General features: G+C 42.2%; 1 long non-coding RNA gene across 1 annotated transcript; it reads left to right on the top strand.

The window, feature by feature from the left end:
• Positions 1–214: 214 nt before the first annotated feature.
• On the top strand, positions 215–1,695 carry LOC143421331 (uncharacterized). The gene is made up of 2 exons (XR_013100960.1): positions 215–863; positions 1,027–1,695. It is a non-coding gene; the product is annotated as an uncharacterized LOC143421331 (long non-coding RNA).
• Positions 1,696–2,516: the final 821 nt, after the last annotated feature.

Raw genomic sequence — 2,516 nt, 5'->3', positions numbered from 1 at the left:
GTAATGCTGAGATATGTTCAGCTACTCTTGCACTTACAGTTGTGCCCTCTAAGGCAGGTGGCTTATCCATCAACACAGAAGGAAGGTTGGGGTTTTGGCCAAACACAAGTTGATGTGGACTATAACCATGTACATTAAGCATACTGTTTTTGGCCATAAGGGCCCAGTCTAGCGCAGTGTGCCAGTCACATCCTCGTTCCTTTTTTACCTTCAGGAGGATTTCTGTAAGTGTCATGTTATGTCTCTCCAGTAGTCCGTTGCTCCAGGGACTATACCCCGCCGTTGTTTTTACCTCAATGTTGAAGTTTTCAGCCATGTCCCGAATGTCCAACCCGTTCTCACTCCCAAAGCGTAACATTTTACGCTAGGTGACAAATCGTCACCATATTACGTTTTCGGCTACCCACCATGTTCCTAAATGACGACCTCGGAAAAAAGAGGAAATATGAGAACCGTCTGGACTGAATCTACACATGTTCGCTCTTTTTATTCAAATCGCTTAGAAACACACTATTTAACTTCATTAAAGTCCTAGATAAGGTCAGGAATAAGGTTATGGTCAGGGCTAGGGATAAGGTTAGGTTTAGGGCTGGAATACAGGGCTGGAACATCTATTACCGCGGAAGCGTCATTGCACTGGATCCCAGCCATAACCCGCCGCGTACCATAAGAACGCCGAAGGTCTCCTTTCGCGTTCCTCAGGAACGCCGCGGGACGTGACAAAACGTCGACATGTTACGCCTCGGGAGTGAGAACGCTCTGACATGTCAGTTATGAGGAGTGAAGGAAAAAATACAAGATTGATGATACAGGATCTGGATCAGATGGAGAAACAGGCGGAGGAGGCAGGAAGCCAGCAAGAGGTAGGAAGGCATCAAAATGAATAGCACAAACATGTCTGCCTGTTAAATATAGAACATCAGCCACCATGTTTTAACTCAACTCTAAAGGTAAATACTTCAAGTCCCTCTTCCAGCCTTGCGAGCTATAACCTCCAACCTCTTTGTTGTGTCATGCCTCTCCCAGGTCGTGGCCGTGGCCGACGAGGTCCAAACGTACAGAGCTCCGGTGACCACAAAGCACGCTCGGAGCTGAAAACAAAGGATCAGATCATGAAGCAGCGCAAGAAAAAGCAGAAGCACCAGTTCCTGCAGGGCGGGGGGATGAGGAAGCTCCGCTCCAAGAACAAAAAGTGGCTCGGATAAGTTAAAAAGTCAGGTTTTGGAAGGGGTGGCCATAAGAAAGGCAAGCTGAGGAAGAAACTGGGAGGAGGACAGAGGGTTGATGGTGTGGAGGACATCACGAGGAACTGGGTGATAAGCATCAGAATCATCTGAGAACATCACCAAAGATTTTCCTGGCGCTTTGTGTGACTGTAGATTAAGGAGAAAATCATTTGTGAATCTTTACACTGCAGAAATGCACGTCACTTCTTCCTTGATGGCCTGCTGAACTCTGCGTTTGCCACAGAGTTATGTTTAATTATGATCCACTAACCTGGATTTACTACTTGTAAGCATGTTGGCAGTCTAATAAAAGTGTTTTGGAGTACTGAAATATGTCTTATCAAAATGGTAAAATACAGATATTAAATATTGTGTGCTTAATTTGCAGTTAGTTTCAAAAATCGTCTCGCCCATCTTTTCTTAAAATAAGAGGTGCTCTATAAAAATGACATTAAATTCTGTAAACGTGCTCTATTTGCAATTATTTATCATTACTGTTGTCCAAGTGGTCTCATTTCAAAGTTGAAAGCGAGCATCGGAACGGGCAAGAAAGGCGACTTTTAATTGACTTTGAATGTGTTGTGGTTACTGATATCAGATGGGCTGGGTTGAGAAACTGGCTTAGAATTCCTCTTGCCTTCAGCATGGCCACGCCCCTCTGACTTCTGCAATCAACAAGGCATTTTTACCCAGGGAAATGTTTATTTCGCTTTTCAGTTTGGACTGTTCTCTGTAAATTCCTGAGAAAATTTGAGAAGATCAGGAGTGTCTGAAAAACGTAAAACAGCCCATCTGTCACCAACAGCAATGCTGCCTTCAAAGTCACTTAAATCACCCTTTTTTTTTTCTGGCATGTGATTGGCTGATTAGATATTTGCATTCACAAGCAGCTGAATAGGTTAGTGCAGGGGTCAGCAACCTGCGGCTCTTTAGTCTTTTTAGTGCGGCTCTGCGTGGTTTGGGAAAATAAATTATTTTTTTAAGTAATTAGCTGAAGTGTATTTTATTTATGTTAGTTTTTTTTTAACTTGTAGTTCTAAATTGGAAGATTACTGTGATATTGAAATATAAATATAAAATTATATTCTATTACAGTTTTTTCTGAATGCCTAAGCACATTTTTTGTAACTATTGGCTAATTTTGCAAAACTCTTCACACAAATAAGAAAACCTGTCACCCAATAATCAAAACATTGTAGTTCTCTTGCAAAAGCAAACACAGCTAGATTAACTCTTCACACCTTCGTAAAAATGGTGTTTCCGTATCAAACAGTACACACAAGCCATCAT

Source organism: Maylandia zebra, linkage group LG12 (assembly GCF_041146795.1).
Source record: "Maylandia zebra isolate NMK-2024a linkage group LG12, Mzebra_GT3a, whole genome shotgun sequence".
NCBI classification, from domain to species: domain Eukaryota; kingdom Metazoa; phylum Chordata; class Actinopteri; order Cichliformes; family Cichlidae; genus Maylandia; species Maylandia zebra.
The sequence above is the reverse complement of the archived record's forward strand: the minus strand, read 5'-3'. Positions and strand labels throughout refer to the sequence as shown.